At 33.4% G+C, this 19116-nt stretch overlaps 1 protein-coding gene and 1 pseudogene across 1 annotated transcript in view; both read left to right on the top strand.

The window, feature by feature from the left end:
* Nucleotides 1-19116, top strand: part of LOC140756027 (knirps-related protein) — an 89827-nt gene that overhangs the window by 6822 nt on the left and 63889 nt on the right. The gene's annotated exons all lie outside the window — the stretch shown is intronic.
* Nucleotides 16840-17993, top strand: LOC140756192 (uncharacterized; annotated as a pseudogene).

Genomic DNA, 19116 nt, shown 5'->3' with positions numbered 1-19116 from the left:
GATAGTTGATTTCGCAGTTTATGAAATATTTTATCAACTTATACAGTAACAGTATTTATATGTATGTATTACAGCCTGACTTGTGCGTATTTTTTTGACTTGAAACTATATTAGATCCGACAATATTATATTACACCTAAAAATATTACCAACTTTTTACGGTTTTAAAATTTCAAACTGTAAAACTGCAAACTATATATGTTTTCAAAATTGTTTACTGCAAACTGCAAAAGTGTAAAATATTGTTCTAATAATCAATTCGATTCTTTTCTCTGAATAAAAAAGGTTTTGTGTAACACGGCACTAGTCTATCAAGGTTTTCGAATATATAAAAATCTATCCAACATTTCTTCCAACGGAGGGATTCCTTGCGATGTTGAAAATTAATTTGTAATGAGAATAATATCAAATTTATGCGATCTTTAGACACTAAACTATACCATCAGAATAAAACTTCGTAATTCCACCTACTGTATCATTTGTTTTACGGTTAGTGTGTTCGGTGCTTAAGAATAAAGCTTACGTGCATTCCGTGTGTGACTTTCCGTTTCATCAGTTGTAAATGGAAAACTCATATTTATTTACAATGCTTTATTGTAAACAATTAGTATTCAAGTTAACCTTAACATTTACAGAAATATTTTCATAGGCAATTATACTAAAGCTTTACAAATTTAACTTATTGAATAAACTGAGGTATAGATGTGTAAACAATTTTCGTATTGCAGCAGTAACAATATTGAAACAGTATTCCGACAGGTATATTTTTTCTCAAAAATTAAAAATTTGGAAATTTGGAAACCTCATTTTTATTTTCATGATATATTACATGAAATTGCATGAAAATGAATGAATTTTTAGACAATAACACAGGGCACTCAAAGACCGTTACCACGTTTTACAAAAAAATCCTTTAATAAACTTTTTATTTTCCTGAGGAAATCCTCACAGTTAGGTTACGTTCGTTCTTGCTTTGAAAACTCAGAAGCTCCTCAGAATCAAACCTAATCCCAAGCGGAAGCAATATCGCTATCTCAGCTCATAAACCGTACTTAACCGTACACTCAATTTATTATAAGCCCCGGAATGTTGTCCGATGTTAAGTTAAAGGGAATATTTTCCGCATTTTCGAAATATTTGTGTTCAGCAACAACTTCATTCGGGGAGAGTCGTGCGCGGCCGTGAGCGCTCGGAGAGGTTAACATGCGCCACTATTCGGCTTGTTTTGTATTGATTCCGTAGGGGTGGTATGGACGGGCAGATTGTACGACTATTTAGGTAATTTGGGTCTTATACGCACGTTGTAATTAAGCGAATCATTGAGATTAGACGATTTATTTGATTAGGTCTTCCTTTTTTCCTGTCGTTTAAAATAATAACTCTTACCTTTTTTAATTTCAAAAGTTATCAGTTACAGTAAGGGTTATTATAAAAATATTAAGCCAGCTGTAAAAGTAACTAAATTTTACAACTATAAAAAAGAGTGGTGTTCTCTAGCTTATTAAAATAGCAATTCTAAGTCTGCCGTAACATTGCACATACATACTCGTACCAATGTTATAAAATAAGATAATAAATTAATTATTAGTCTGCAAAGTAGATAACAAAATTTTAAAATTAACGATTTAAATTTTAATTATCACTTTCTTCAAATCGCAAGTGCGTATCTTGCCTAATGTCGTACATGGACGACATTCTTGTTTACGACACGAAAGCACTAACATTTTATTGGAAGTTCGTGCTGTCTCCACTCCATAAGCGTCGTCGATCAACTATCGCGCCATTATAGTTAATATTGCGGCTATATAAAAAACAAATTTGTTTAACATCAATAATAATATCTAGAGCTGAGTGTACTTTAACATTAATAATAAAATCTATAGCTAACTTTTACTGTAAAGATATGTCTAAAATTAGTACCTAAATTAAGTTTAATACTCGAATCGCTTGCCAATTTTCCGTAATGAAAGTAGATACATGCTCGTATATTGGAAATATCAAACCTTTTATGTACAATTAAAAGAACTCATAATATGATCACGTAATTGTAATATTATGAGGGTTATTCGTTAATTAATAAAGCTTGAGGCTTTATTAATTAACGAATGTTCAATGCATTTCGGTTATGATTAGGTACTTTGCAAGTGTGCAATTATTTTCTTAGTAAAATATTTACTCCAGGTACCTACATATTCTCTCCCTGTAGAGTCCCAAATCATCCCCTGAAATCGGTTGCACGGCTTCTAATTTAAGCTTATACAAACAAACACACTACAATACACAAAAATGTATTGTTTTAGTGAGAATACACACAAATACAGCTTTGTTAAAGAAGTAAAATACACGTATTTTTTTGTCGTATTAAACCATCACAATTTTATCTCATTAAAGACAATACAAATTATGTTCACGTGTATTCTTCTAATACCCTTACAGAACTATAGAGCACAGGAAATATTAATTAACATCGCACATCAAGTAACAATAACAATTTCTCCTTACATCTATTAGTAAAACATCATTAGTTTTTTGTGTAACCCGAACCTTAAGTAGCAAGTGGTTTATATATCATTAATTACTTTTCGTCGGTCAGTTAACTACTATTAATTTTAATTAAGTCGAATCGAGACTTATTATGAGGTGGTGTAATTGAAAAGTTAATAGCGACAAACAGAATATTGACCTTATCTATCTACCTTATATAAAATAATAAACAATACCTTATATAAAAGTTTATGAATTATGATATATTTTTTTTTTTTATAGTATAAGAGTAGCAGACGAGCATGCAGTCCACCTGATGGTAAGTGGCTACTGCCGCCCATGGACATCTGTAATAAACCCCAGATAGGATTAGATATTCCTACCTGAGGTCGGCCACAGATGCGCCGCTACCCCTGAGGACTAAGCTGGAACGCCTCCGAAAAGTCTGTCTCCCTTACCACACCCTTCAAACCGGAACACAGCAGCGCTTAACACTGCTGTTATTAGGTAGAAATAGGTGTGGCGGTGGTGCCGCCGGAGTCGAACCACAAAGGGTTCTACCACCCTAATAATATTCATTTTTATTTTTATAAAAAATTTCATATTGTAATATTTTTGGACCACTAATAAATAAGAATTTTGGAAGGGCTGGCGCAGATATTACAAAATATGATGGACAATATATTGTAATTATAATATCATTAAAAACAAACATAAACAGTACTTAAATTACGTATTTTGTCTTTACTTAAATATCAAAATTATAATTACATTACTTATAGCTTCTATAAAATCATCTTAAAAAAGTCAACCGAACCCAAACTCTGTAACCTATATAAATACCTAGTAATACTATTAATAATAGTAAATCCATTCTTAAATTCATGACAAAACTTTTAAAATATACTTTAACAATAAGTAATGTTGACATAATGTATATGAAGGACAAATATTATTAATTATTAAAAAGTAAAATAGAATTAAAAATATCCGCTGTCAGTTCACAACTTGCACCACAGGTCAGCCGAGAGATGATTTCTATCACTCGGTTCGCATGACCCCTTGCATCACTCACCGATCTCTAATTACGAGCCAGCAAAATTTGACGATACCCCTTACGAATAACCAACTTATATTTACCGGTAACTACAACCAAAATGAACCTTATTGGTACCAAAAATATTTTTTGTAACTGCACAAATAAGTTTGTCGGAGGTGTTGATATTTAATTTGTCAATGTTACCGATGACAGGCTTGTTATTATGTTTCATGCTTTTTACGTTTTATGAAATCGTATTTCGAGAAGTGGTGTGGTGTAACAGGGCCTTATTTTTTCGTTTAAATGTCATGCGCACGCGCAACGTATGAGATTTTTGAATTGGTGTTTCGTAGTGAGACATTAGAGACCGAATATTGGAGCAACGTATAGTATACTAACATATTTCAATTCCCAACTATGGGACTACGTATGCCTAGCTGTGTTAAAAAAATGTTCGCTTTTACAGAGGACTATCAAAGCAGAACAAAATACAATTATAACTCATGGTTTTCAAAGAGGAAATTTTAATTACGTAGCCTCCGCAAATAGGTTTCCGTCATTCTAGACAAAGTTAGGTCACAAGTTCAGTACTTTACTGTTACTGCGTGCGTAGTTGTAACTTTTTCAGTTTATTGTGCGCTCTCCTAGCCAATCTGTGGAACGGCCGCCTTACGACCTGTAGGCGCCGTAATGTCTGCAATCGAAAAGCGACTGCTTATTCCCTACGACGGAAATGTCGTGTCGTACCCATGTTATAAAAAATAATATATGTAAACTAGGAAGTGCATTGAAAATTGATCTACTAATAAGCTATAAATAATCATAATATAACAGACAATAGAAAAGTTTATGTTAGCCAATTCATTTAATATTTACGATTTGTTTATACTATTGTTTGTGCAATTAAGTTCATCCTTTATACATCAATTTCTGTACACATAATTTTTATTTATTATTAGTAGGTACTTGAAAGATTCCGTTTCACAAGACGTCTAAAATGACAATATATTAAGTGTCAGTCATGAATACATAACATGTAACATATTTTATTTTAACAGTAAGCTAGTTACTAAGTTTGCTAAGATTATATAAAATAGTTATTTCTTAAATATAAGATTTTAAAACTATTAAAATTCAAGAAACAAAATGAACTTAATAATAAAAAAGATAGACACATTATGAGATCATCCAAAACTTATACCTAATATAAATCATAATAAAAACAACTAGATTATAACAATAGTGCTCTAAGCTTACGCGACAGACCGAAACGACGCTCCACATTTTATTTACGAGTTTGTCTAATAAAAATTGGCCAAATACGAGTCTAATCCGCACAACGAGTGTTCCGTACTATCATTTATTTTTAGTTTTTGATATCATAGCAGCCATAGAAGTTAATGCATTGTAAAATTTCGAACTGTCTACTTATTTTATTTTTATAGGTAAAGCGAAAAATGCCGAAAAATAGCGGTTTCGTGTATGGCTACCCAATATTTTTTTTTATTTTTATTTTTAGTATTCTTGTTACAGTAGCCACCGTTATACATACACTGTAAAAATTTCAAGTGTCTATCTATTACGGTTCAGGAGACAGAGGCCTATGACAGACGGAGAGACGAACAAACAGCGGAGGCTTACTTAGTAATAGGGTTCCATTCTTAGTCTTTGGGTACGGAACCCTAAAAACCACAAAAATATTATTATTCAGTTTATATGCAGTAAGTCGTAAGAAAATTCGACACAGATCTTCATTTATATTATCTTTATAATGAACGCCGAGCAAAAACAATAAATATATACACTAACAATTGTTTAATTTTTTGGTCCAGTTCACAAAATCACACATTAACACTGACATAATTTATGTATCTCATTTTATTGTTCTTCTATTTATTTAAATAAGATTTACAACGTCTTTTTAATTAAAGCTTATTCGTTTAGATTACTCTTGGTGGTGTGATTATCTTAATAGCATTAGATTAATGCTAGGTTAGAAATAACTTACTGTGACTGTACACTAAAAACTGTCTTACTCAGTTCATATAAAGTTGGCGCGTGTGCTTTTCGTCAGAAGTTATGCTTCTTTGAAATATGCTGATATATCCTATTTTTAAGGTGGTAGAACCCTTTATCTCCGGCTGCACCACACCTATTTCTGCCTAATAACAAAAGTGTTAAGCGCTATTGTGCTCTAGTTTGAAGGAGACATACTTTTCCGAGGCGTTCCAGCTTAGTCCTCCGGGGTAGCGTTGCATCTGTAGTCGACCTGGTAGGACCTGGTAGGAATATGCCGTAGAATATGGTATAAGATTGTAATTGGTCACTGCCACCCATGGATAGTTTCTATTCAAGAAGATCACAGTCAAGTCAGGAGTCACCTTGTTGCGCGTTACGTTGCCATGCCACCGAAATACAAGATCAGCTTCACGCTAGAAGCTACAGTACCTTTCTGAACCATAACCTTTGGAATCGTCCCCAAATCGTCGCCGTGGCCTGTAAAGGCGACCATACGTAATAAGTAGCAATAACTCGGGTGACATTTACCATTGAATTTCAATTTTACGAGCGCGTGTCGTCTCTGTATGATTGATTCCCACAAATAACTAGAGGCGGCATTGTGCTGTCAATCCGTAGATTGCACGGCTCCAGTGCGAATCTATGATTTCTATTTGTGTATAAGTTTATTAATTGTGAAATCAGTTACGACACGCCGCTTCTTTTGATAGGGAAATTGATTTCGAATGTGCTGTTCTCAGGTTCAATTTGGACGTTTTGTAATTTTAATGTGGGTTTATGTATTAATTTAATTTATGAAAACCTGAGGATTCGTAAAGAATAGTTAATGTTGCGATAACTGTACTAAAATCTCGTTATTCACTTAAGTAGTAAAATTTATAATGTCGGGATGGTGTCATTCAAATTGATTAAATTATTAAATTATTATACGACCATCACCAAACAGAAAAAACTGAAAAATGATTTTCTATATATTTAAGTTCATGATGATAAATTAAATCTATTTAATATCAGAAAAAATATAATTCATCTTTACTTAGTTGCATTCTGGCTTGAAGGGTGAAGCAATCTAGAAATACTTTAAATTTAAATTTATAATTTGATTGTCAAAAACGTAAAAAAATTGTGATAGACCTTAAAGGCAACTGTATCCTTAGTATGAGTTTTCACGTTTTTACAAAAATGACTGTTTTTGTATTTATTTACGTATTTCTCATACATTTCCAAACAGTTCTGATACAGTCCGCTAGGGGCATTGGAAATGTGTGGGTAAATACAGTCATGTTGTAAAAACGTAAAAACTCATACTAAGCGTCCCAATATTCTCTTTGGGTCAGTTCCATCTGTTTATGGGTGGCAATGACCACTGAATAAATAGTTAATTGCACTAAACGCTTACGTTTCTATGTTAAATCCAAATACTGTAGTCTAAAAAAATCATATAAGTAATGGTTAAAATTAAATATTTTTTAATTTCCACGAATTAATTTAAAGAATATTCTTTATTATACACAATTTAATTATGTATGAATGTGTGAAAATTAAATCGTGAAAATAATTTTTCATAATTATATTTTCCATAATAAGCTTCCTTGTATTTTAATTGTAATGTGTTTTAATTATTTTTGTCTTCATTATAAACTGGGAAGCTTATAATCTATCTTGTTCTCATTGTAATAACTGGACAAAAATTACCAAATAAGATAACACGTTTGCCTTTAGTTAGTGAACTAGTTAGTTTTGAACCCTGTTGACCCTAGGTGGTTCAACTTCAGAGACACTCGGTAGTGTGTACGACACCGACACCTATGGCGGTCCATAGGTACCTATTTCTGAATTATAACAGCAGTTTTGGTTTGAAGGGTGTGGTAAACTTACCATTGTCCTTACCTGGCTATTTATACTTATCCGAGGCTTTTCAAATAAACTAAATTAACTAAGTGTAAGTATTTTTATTTTACCGCATCACTTTAAACTGGAATCCATCAGCGCTTGACAACTGTTATTATAAGGCAAAAATAAGTGGAGTAGCGATCAGACAAATAAAGACATTAGTTAAATCACAGTGGATTCTATAACCTTCAAAATATATGCTAATGAGGCTTACGCCATACTCCAGATTAAATTAAACAATTGCAAATACGCAACCATAGGTATCATAATAACTCAGAATAGAAAAGTATCACAGAGATAAGTAATTTGTTTATCAATTTTATTTCATTATATCTTTTTATTTTCGCATAATTATTTAGTTCTTCCAAACAATGAACTGAATTTAAATCTACTTCATGGTTACTTTAACTTAATTACGTTAAATGATTCCTGAAATGTTTCAAAATGTAAATCATATTAATGAAAATCTTATGCAAAAACAAAGAGACTCCGCTAATAAATAATGACGATAAATTTTCATTATCAACCAACGGATTTCATTATGCTAAGAGGTTTCCGTCGAAAATGCGTCCAGTGTAATTAATTATAAGGTAGTTGCGTCTCACGAGGTTACGGAGTTCAATTAATTTTCTTTTTATAGCATCTAAGTAGGTATTAAATTGAAATATTCAAGTGCCAGTTAACTCCTAATAAATTAAAATAATAAAGAATCAGCTTATCGTGATAATTCCACGTTACATTAAAATAAATTATTGTCGTTCGTAACGCATAGGCATTATGCCACATATAATAGAAAATAGAATCAGTTTTTTAAATAAAAAAGAAATTAATAAAGTCACGGCCGGAAGATAGCGTTTATGCATAAGCTGAGTCTGTTGTAAATTAAAAATATAACAATAGCGCTATCGACGTCACGGTGACGTCGATGCGCGTACGTTGAGTTATTACTGCGCAAGATCAAGGTAGCGGTGAGGTGCCGATTACAGGCGGAAGCGTATATCTTATAATTCCTAATTCCTTTCCTTTATTGTTTTATTATTTTACGAGCAAATGTTTTTAATTATCAATATCATAATCAAATTAAATACTTTCAATATAATTAGACATAAATATAAGAATACAGTTGTTCCTCATATACTTACTCGTATATGAGTATTAGTTATTGAGTCGGGATTATTGCCCGATACTACATTATGATACATTATTTTGTTGCCTTTAAATTTATCTTGCAAAAATATTTTAAATAAACAACAAATTCAACCATTTATTTTCCTAAAATCATGTCATTTTATCGACACATAAATCTCTATACACTTTTATTTGTTATTTATAAGTTGAATTTACAAATAGACTTAAGGTAAACGTTGCCTAAGAGTTAAAGTCGGTTTTTACGCTTAATTCAAAACCCAAAAATATTTATAAAAGAGTTTGGTTGGACCAAATAAAGTAGGAAGAAATATGATTAATTAAAATCGCTGGAAACTTGCATCTTGTACCAGACACAAATTGCCCCGTGCCGTGCGAACTGGAGCGCGAAGTTTTGCACTCTTATCGACTGTACAATACTAGTAGCATTACATACACATTACGTTCCAATTATACAAGTGTTATACAATTTGTATAATACTCACACAAGCGCAGTTATGCGACTACGTCAGTCGCGTTGTCGTTTTCGTGGTCGTCGTAGTTTTGAATATTTGTAGTCAATGTGTGACTAAAACAATGAATGAGTTAAATTGAGCATAATATTTACGATAATATGAAGAGAGATTACTACGCGACTAATAGTAGATTTTTTTAAGCATCATGACAGATTCATTCAGGCATTATTTAAATAGCTTTAGGAACCTGTACTGACACCTATACATAACCATCTTAAGTATAACATGAACAGTTTAAGCTATGATTTTTTCCCAAATAGAAAAACTCTTGATCCTTCTAGCAGATGTCTCTAGCAAAGTGGAGTATTTTATTGTGAAGGTTGTTGTCTACCTGTCTGACATCGTTTTGACAAGTTAGCGACACTTAGCTTCTAACGCTTTACATCTGGAATCCATAACCACATTAGTGTGCAAACACCATTACAAAGGTTTCCCAAATATCCTATACGCGTGCTAACTATCGAAACATGATCTAAGCACATAATGAGTTAATCGAAGGCCCGAAAGTTAAACAATGCTAACCAGTATTAGTGTTGAAATCATTTCGACCCCAAAATTCGTTACTTAAGCATTTGAACAAACATTGTAAGTGAAATGTAAATATCATGTTACAACACTTATGTGGGATTAGGGCGAGAATCGTGTGAATGGAACGATAAGTGCAGCAACTAACGGTTGGTTGCTAGCTTTTGTCAATGCATGCTAATTTAGGCTTTAGGTCCTCGCCGGTAGCGATTTATCGATTTCAATAACTCGATTTACGTTTAAGTCAAAATGTAATTGGCATGTAATTGTTTTATAGATAGTTTAATTATAGACGTTGATTGCGAAGCATTTAAATTTCGTATACATTTATGTTGTATCGTGAGATATTTGGTCGGTGTTTCTAAAAGTCTCTTGATATGGCATTCTATATAATTGAACCTACACTATACTCATCATAAAAGTAGATACAATATTGATATGAAAATTAGAGCTTTTAAAATTCATAACAAACTTTATTTCTATAAGACATTTAAACTCAAACAATCTTATCGTATTTTATATTACGCTTTCCAATAGTTCAACAATAGAGTAAGAAATACAAAAAACTATTAATTCCAAAATTGAGGCAGTCCTGTTCTCACCTCGATACCCTGAAGTGCTAAGTGGGAACCAATTTACAGTGCGTAATCTCCGTCTCTACAATTAGTAGAGTGGTAGAGCTTAATAGAGTTGGCGGGTGACCACACAGATCATCGCACGTTGAACCCGAGAAAGAAATGAAAGCAGTAAATACAGTCAACTGTTGTATTTATATAGCAAAGGTTCTCCTGTTCATTTTTTTAATAGAAACCGTCTCATTTTAAGACTTTTTAAAAATTCAATAAAAGTGTGTGTTTATTTATGAGCTAGACAAAGTACCTATACAAATAGGTGTAGGTGTGCCCTAAAAAGGTATTTCGGAGTAGTCATCACTTACGCTTGCAATCCACATAAACCAGTTATCATTAATAATATCCTCCTCTCTACTCCCGCTAAGTCATGCCAAAATCTATTTAGACCGAGCAATAGATATTTTAAAAATTGTGGTGCAAACAAATATACATTTTTTAATTTTAAACATTGACAGCATTACATACTTACCAAACCTCCAAAACACTCCCTGACACTTCATGTCATTACAATTATAATACATAAAATCATCAAACATTTATCTGAACAATTTGACCCTTAACGAATGGCGTGATGTCCCGCTCGCATGTACGGCCAGCATAAAAGTTCAACCGTGAAATTATAAAATTACAAAATCGTATGTGTTTTGTTGATTACGACATAATTTAAATTCTATAGCTTTATTGGTTGATGTCGAAACGTTGTTTGATTGTGATTCCACACAAGTTTTCTGACAATAGAGTTTAGCATATGACCGACACATGTTATGTACAGTTTTGACGTATAAAAAGACCGACTTCTTATTATTATTGCTGTTTATTTTTTAATCGACTATTGTTATGACTGTCATATTATTTTTATTAATATAATTTATTTCAATTTATATTACGTAATTTATTCTAAAAATAAATATTGAATTATAACAAACAAATAATAAATAAATTGTGTAAAACAATAATTTATCTCTCTCTATAAGTCAACAAACAATATTTTATTTTACACACTGTACTTTTACCTTTATTATAGTTTACCCCTAGAAATTTAGAACATCCTACATGGACTAAGTAATCACGCATGAAATTAATAATATTGTTGATATTCTAGATTCCGACGGTACTCCACGGTACCCCACAATCACGCGTTCCACATAACACAGTCAATCCCCTGTTCCCACGCCGTCAATTGTTTATAATAAATGTTTAGCTTATTGCTATCTGCGTTAATTTAATAAGACAATTGTATTGTGCAATGAATTCTCAAATGATTATGATCCATTTAGTTTGATTTAATGTCAACTATATACTTTGCATTGTGAAAAGGACAAATTTTAATATAAATCATTCACATAAATAGCATTTCCGTCTTAATTAGTTATTGGTACATTTTAACAAAACAGTATACTAATAGAATTCAGTAGACATTTCCTACTTAGTTTCTTACTTAGTTACTATATATATTTACCCCTATAACTACAAATAATCTAGAATTGTATAGAATATCAATTTCCAGTATGATTCCTCGATATTGAATTAATGAATGAATTAATGAATTGAACCAACGCCATCTAGGGACGAATTAAAACAACACGAACATGAAAAGCTCCTCAATGAAAAATGGGTACATAGATAGGTATAACAAAATGATAACCGATCTCTTGTATAAATTATATACATATTTTGTTACATGAAGATTGCCGTATTGTCAAAACGACATACATTAATATGCTACTAGCATATTTTTGACGCTAGCAGGATGTTTCTCAATTCACAATTTACTTAGGATTTTAAATATCTTATAGATGAAAACAATAAATTTTTGAATATATTTTGTGAACATACGAAACTATCATTCCTCAACCTTATATAATATTTTCAAACCGATTGTATAATTTCTTAATAAACAATTTAATTAATTCATTTAATGTGTATACTTAAATAATAAACCATAACGTCTCTATTGTGGACCGTACCAGTAAGAGCGCGCCTAAAAGCCTGACCTTTGCAAGGCACATTGAAACTAAGCAATTATATAATAAAACACATATTTACATAACCGCAAACGACCTGAGAATCTATAGAGTGGTTTATCTCTAACATTTATCTATAAACAATAACCATTTTAATTCTGTGTGAAATTTGATCCGACTATCACACTTGGAGATCGGAGATTATTTTTAAGGCTTTGTTCTGACCAGGGATGGGATGACCCGTTAGTTAACTCCGTTAGTTAACCGAAACTGTCGGATATCCGAAATGAAAATATCCGAAACCATAACCGAATCAGAAATAAAAGTTTCGAATAATTTCGTATAAAGATGAAGCCGATGCTGTTCTGGTACTTTTCAAATAATATCAAATCATTAACTATTTGCATTTTTTTCACTGTCGCAATATGGATATTAAGGATAATATCCATATCCGCAGTCAATGCTATCCAAAACTTTTGAATAATCCAAAGCAATTCCATATCTATAACCATATTCGAAACCGGTAAAATATTTTAAATAAATCCGCACCTATATCCTGATCCGAATTTTCATATCTATAACTTCCCTAGTACCTGGTGAGCTTGAGTGCTCGAGCTTAGGTGATGACGTATCGTTTTGTTCGATATTATCCTCTTTCTTTTAGTATATCGCTTTTGATTTCTATTCTTCAATCTGCGATTAAGATATCTATATAAAGCAGCGATATCTTATCGGTCCGCTATATTACTTTCTATTTGACGTTCACGCCTGTCAATTTTTGGATATGACAGGACAAAAATGTCATACTTTATTGGAAATGGTAGAGTTCTCAACTTATACCTACTTTGTAAATGTTTAAAAACGTATGTATGTATGTTCAATGATGTTTTGAAACGATTATCTATCTACATATGTGTTCCTACACAATCATAATTTGAAAGCCTTAAGGCTCTAAAATATTTTCTTATATTTTGAAAGTAATTAATAATAGATAACCTATTAAGTAATAGATAATCGGATACAAAGGGAAATGGCGAAAACGAAAATGGAACTAAATAATTTAGTGAACTATTAATATACATTAATAATGGATAGATTTTACTTAGCATAAGTAGAAATAAATCAGTTGTACTATAAAACGTACATAATATTTACAATATTGTAAACATAGTAAGAAAACAAACATTGATATTCTAATTCTACGTGTACAGGTGGAATAAGACGTTAAGGTAAGGGTCAATACACACTGTAGTAGCTCGATTCACCCCTAATCTCAATCCAGCAAAAGTATTTTCAATCCAAGAAAAGACTGGGTAATTGAAGATCATATTTTCAACTGAACGTGAAATAATAATAGACTTGGTTACTCAAATTTATTGCGACAAGTCTTTAGATTTTAAACTTTTGACGGAGCACATATGACTCTAGGGTTTATCGTTGAAATAGCTGAGTTGATTCTTAGACTAACAGTTTCGAATAAAGTGCATTGTCCTATAGATTGTCGCTGGGTGGCATATAATATTTTTTTAATATTGTAATGGATTGTACATATTCTTAAGAGAAATAAAGTCTTGTGGGCAACCAAACCAAAATAATCAAGAAGCATTAAATACAATTATAATGTTATAAAACCAACTTTTTTAACAAGTGTTTTAAATTAATATGTTCGAATTTCTTAAAAAGGTTTATCTAAAGGTAATCTCCATTTTATCCCAAACCAATCCAATAAATCCTGAATTTGTCTGGATTGAGACCGCGCGAGGACTCGCACGCCAGTGTGTATGTGTCCTAAGTCGAGCGCGTAAAAGTGGGTGCTAACACAATCGTTCCGGAACCGCTTATATCGGTAGCGTTAAATGGTAGAGTAGGATGACCATGAATGCAAACACGGGTTTTACTCCTTTAAAGATCTGAAATTGTTGTTAATAAATTAACGTAAAATACATAAATTCTAAAATATCGTTAAATGTCAGCATGACAGTGGTGACAATACGAGTCTGGATATCTGGCATGGCATGTAGTGTGGGGTTCGATTCCCCGTCCAGGACAGATTCAAACGATTTATTTTGGTTACATTTCTGACCGCGAAGTCACAACTGCCTTCCATTTAACGGATATAGTTAGAGCTCTCCCTTACACTACACATTCTACATTGTGTCTCTACACTTACATTGGATATTTCGACTTAGTCGTCAAATGTAGTAGCGTATACAAATGTAATTTGTAAAATAAAGTATATAGATAGAGGTGACTACTTACGAACACAAACTGCCTCTTTGCTACTCTAACTCTACAATTTTCAAGCTCAAGCTTATTTTTTTCCTTATTTTTTTTTTCAACTTTTTTTACAATCCCTTTTTTACAAAAAATTTGGTCACCCACACCCGCGTGTGGCGTCGCGACCAACAAAAGCCGCTAACTCGCCGCTATCAATCCGGCGGCCACATCTCGACGTGCTAATTTAGAAACCAGACTTTCCCCGCTTTGTTTGTTGATCATTATCAGGCCGACTGCGATATTGTATCAATGTGTGTAATGGATGTGAATTGTCACCTTTGTGTCATAAATAACGTGTATATTTTTTAAATATATTTTTGGACACGCTTAAAAAATATAGCTTTTCTTTAAGGAATTAAAATATGTGTGCATTTAATAAAATATTAAATGTTCACAAACATTTGTTGTCAACCCCAAGTTGCCAAGATTGTGTTCTTGCGCTTGAGGCCTACCTTGGAACGATTCATATATCTCTGCTTTAGACCCTACAAGGGGAACACAGTGGCGCTACAGTATATGTGGTGAAAGCACTAGAATACTCCTAGAAACAAAAAATCTGAACACTGGAATACTCCTAGAAAGAAAAAATCTACTGAACACTGGAATACTCCTAGAAAGAAAAAATCTATCTATACTAATATTGTAAAGAGGAAAACTTTGTTTGTTTGTTTGATTGTAATGGATAGGCTCAAAAACTACTGGACCGATTTTAAAAATTCTTTCACCATTCGAAAGCTACATTATCCACGATTAAGATAGGCTATATTTTATATGCAATATATTTTTTAAATAGATTTTCAGGCGGTACAAAGTTTGCCGGGTCAGCTAGTCTCGTATAAAAGTACACATAATTGATCACTTAAATAATCCTTACTTAATATTATAAATCCGAAAGTAACTCTGTCTGTCTGTCTGGTTGTCTTTTCTTCACGCCTAAACCACTGAACCGATTTTAATGAAATTTTGTACAAAGATAGTCTGAGACCCGAGAACGGACATAGGATAGTTTTTATCCCGGAAATCCCACGGGAACTAGAGATGGCGATCTAAGATCGATTAATCGGAGAATCGATCTTTTGGACCAAAAAGTCGATTATTTTAATCGATCTCCAGTAATGGATCGATTCAGTGAGTCGATCTTTCAACCCAGAAGATCGAAATTCGATTTTTTCATAATTTACCTACAGTTACTTTACTTATCCATGTTAGTCGATCATCTATCTATTTATATAAAAATGAATATTTGTCTATATACATTTTATAAAATCGGAACCTATGCATTTGATCAAGTGATGATCTTTTGCAAAGTTGTTGTCCAAGAGCCCACGAAGGTTTGGAAGTTGGTAAGACCGACAGATGGCACCACTGTCATTCCAATGAAGGTACGAATTTTCTGTTTTATGTATGTCATATTATATCTTTAAAATGCGGGCGAAGCCGCGGGTACCACTAGTAATATATAAGACTGATACATGCGAAGCCCAAAGAGTAGGAACGCTATCCATCAAGTTAAATAGTTATGGCAACTTCACAAAACAAATATGACAATCCGGATACTTAATATATCGTAATGAAAAAATTATAACATCTTCACAAAATAAATACCGTAATTCGGTTAAAAAATTAACATACATACATACATAATCTCTCCAAATGACACAATGATAGCATTTTATAAATAAAATCTCAAATTTCGAGTAAGTGTACTCGAAATTTGAGATTTTATTTATCTGATGACTACTATTAATCATCAGATAAATAAAATCTGGTACGTCGAGCTCATCTTGTACTAATATAAGCATTATGACTGAAGATAATTTCAAATACCTCATATAAGCGTCTACGTGTGGCTTAACCATATCCTTCAAACTTAAGTACTTACTCACTGACCGCACCACAAATTCTAATAACAGCGGTGCATGCAATACTATGTAAGTAGCACTATATAAATTTCAAGAAACATATCGACAATTCTTGTCGTTCTTCATTTAAAATTCTTTACTATACGGTTTAAATTAACTAATCAAGCCTATAATAAAAATTTTAATCCCGACAGCTTAAAAATATAGACTATGTTACCCCCAAATTAAGATGAATTCATGGATTAAAATCCAAAAAGAGTACAGGACGCCCCCCGACCAGGTGAACTGATGCCTGATGCGGACGGCGGGTAACCACTGGATCCAGAAGAGTGGCGCAGATTAGGGGAGGCCTATGTCCAGCAGTGGACTACTAAAGGCTGATGAAAAATCCATCAAGTCGTTTTGGAGAGCATGCCAAAAATTGACACATAATATGTACATGACGGCGCCGAATTGGGTTGCCATGGTGATGTGAGAGAATGAATTATTATGTCATGATTTCTGCCGGAAAAAGTGATAATTTGTAAAATTATTTAATAAACGAATTAACTGTACTTTAGAATAAACTAAGTGAGGAACCCAAAGTGATTTTTATTATATAAAAGAAAGTATGTCGGACACCGAGCCGATATCAGAAGTGGTATCTCCGCCTCCACTGCCGCCATCCAGTTGTGCCGCTAATAATGTGATGATGGAACAAATATCATTGTTTTCTTCCGGCATGGAAGCTATATTCCAAAGAATCGCTGAAAATATGACATCTCATCACACTGTTCAGAGTGGACCTATCAGGTTAGTCAATTTTGATCCAGATGAGCCGGAGGCTGATATAGTAAATTGGTGTACACTAAGCGAATTGATTATCAAGAAGAAAAAATTGGATGGTGTAGACTTAATTATGGCCCTGACACATTCGCTTAAAGGCCGCGCTGCTATGTGTTTGACGAAAATTCAGCCTGATAAATTATCCTGGGATGCCATTAAAGAAACTCTGATATCAAGATTTTCAAAGCCCATGGTGATGCAAGACTACTTCGATGAGATAATTAAATTTCAGATTGACAACAAAGAAAGCCCCGCCGAAGCTGGCATGCGACTATGGCAGCTCATAGAAAAGATTCCCGGTGCTAATATGCCGGAGAAAGTAGCCACCGGATTTGCTATCTCTGTATTATCGCAGTGTGATGACAAAATTCGTCGAGAGTTAAATTCTGTCGTCATAAACAGCAAAACTCAGTTGTTTCGTACGTTACGCGGCTTTACACTCAAACGAAAGAACGACGACCTTATTATGAGCGATAGTGACCCAAAACGTTCGCGCACTGCAATACCATTCCGTGGCACTTGCAACTTCTGCGGAAGAATCGGACATCGTGGCTTTGAGTGCCGCGACAAACAGCGACAGCTTCCCTCAAAAATACCTAACGTTACAACGAAATTGGAACCACCTCATACGTGGGCAGGGGCACCAAGTGCCCGCCCGCGGACGAAGTGCTACGTGTGTGGCGATGCCAGCCACATAGCCACAGCGTGCCCCATGCGCTACAAAAAGATAGAAAACGTAGCTTCGGGTGCAACGGCGGAGCCTAAGCGTGTCAACACGTGTTCCAGAGCTTCGCATGGTGTGTTACAGATAAGTGGTGTTGACTTACCATTTATGTTTGATTCAGGATCAGAGTGTAGCCTCATAAAGCAAAGTCATTGTAATTTACTGATTGGAGAGCAGTTTCATGAACAAGTTATTCTAAAAGGTGTAGGATCTAATAACGTTATGTCAGTATTACAAATTAAAAGCCCAACTATAGTGCAAAACATGTCATTCGATGTTTTGTACCACGTTTTGCCAGACGTACACCTTAGTGAAAGTGTTTTATTAGGTCGCGATATTTTAGAAACAGGTTTGTCTGTGGACATTAGTAAAGACAAATTAACTTTTACAAAAAATAAAATTTTAAACTTATGCTCAAAATCAGGACCTTTCGATGTAAACATGGTTGATACTGATTTAGTAGGGAAGGATAGGGAACGGTTAATTGAGATTCTGAAAAAATATTCTAACTTCTTTATCCAGAAACTGCCTACCACACGTATTAAAACTGGTGAGTTGAAAATCGATCTCGTAGATCCTAATAAAACTGTTCATAGACGACCTTATAGATTATCCCCCACTGAACTAGAAATCGTGAATGAAAAGGTTCGAGAAATGCTCAAAGCTAACATAATTAGAGAAAGTTCTTCGCCGTTTGCAAGTCCCATTCTTTTAGTAAAAAAAAAAGATGGAAGTGATCGTATGTGTGTGGACTATAGGGAGCTCAATAGTAACACGCGTCCAGATAGCTACCCCCTTCCGTTGATCAATGACCAAATAGATAAACTCCATGGAGCATGTTTCTTTTGTAGTATTGATATGGCTTCAGGGTTTCATCAACTCCAAGTTCACGAAGACTCTATCAGTAAAACTGCTTTTGTGACACCAACAGGCCAGTTTGAATTTTTGGCCATGCCCTTTGGGCTTCGAAATGCTCCACAAGTTTTTCAAAGAGCAATCGATACTGCGCTTAAACCACTCTACGATGATTAAATTATGGTGTATATGGATGATGTCCTCTCTGCGTCCAAAACAATTGATGAAGGATTAGCACGTCTTGATAAACTGTTACAAGTCTTGTCTGATACTGGATTCTCATTTAATGTCAAAAAATGTTCCTTCATGAAACAAGAGGTTACGTACTTAGGCTATGTTATTTCATCTGGAGAAGT

This window comes from Epargyreus clarus, unplaced genomic scaffold, assembly GCF_041222505.1.
Source record: "Epargyreus clarus isolate Ecla_fem2 unplaced genomic scaffold, WU_Ecla_fem_2.2 ptg000034l, whole genome shotgun sequence".
NCBI classification, from domain to species: Eukaryota; Metazoa; Arthropoda; class Insecta; order Lepidoptera; family Hesperiidae; genus Epargyreus; species Epargyreus clarus.
This window is presented reverse-complemented; position numbering and strand designations above follow the sequence as displayed.